The following is a 251-nucleotide window of genomic DNA, read 5'->3' as shown; positions in this document are numbered from 1 at the left end:
CGGAGGGGCGCCCCTCAGCGCTGCGGGGGCGCTGCCTGCATCCCCGCGGCGGGCTGGGCTCTCCAGGGCGGTGGAAGGGTCGGGAGAAGCGCCTTCCTCGGGGAGCATTCGCCAGGGTCTGTGACTCATCAGGGACATCCACCGGCTCAGACCGCGGCCTGTGTCACAGCTTCCTGGGGGCGCTCTCCCACCTGGGCAAGGAGCGGGAGACGGAGTTAGAGCTTGCAAGCTGCGAATAGCGCATTTAATCC

This window comes from Myotis brandtii, unplaced genomic scaffold (assembly GCF_000412655.1).
Source record: "Myotis brandtii unplaced genomic scaffold, ASM41265v1 scaffold1627, whole genome shotgun sequence".
Classification (NCBI taxonomy): domain Eukaryota; kingdom Metazoa; phylum Chordata; class Mammalia; order Chiroptera; family Vespertilionidae; genus Myotis; species Myotis brandtii.
The sequence above is the reverse complement of the archived record's forward strand: the minus strand, read 5'-3'. Positions refer to the sequence as shown.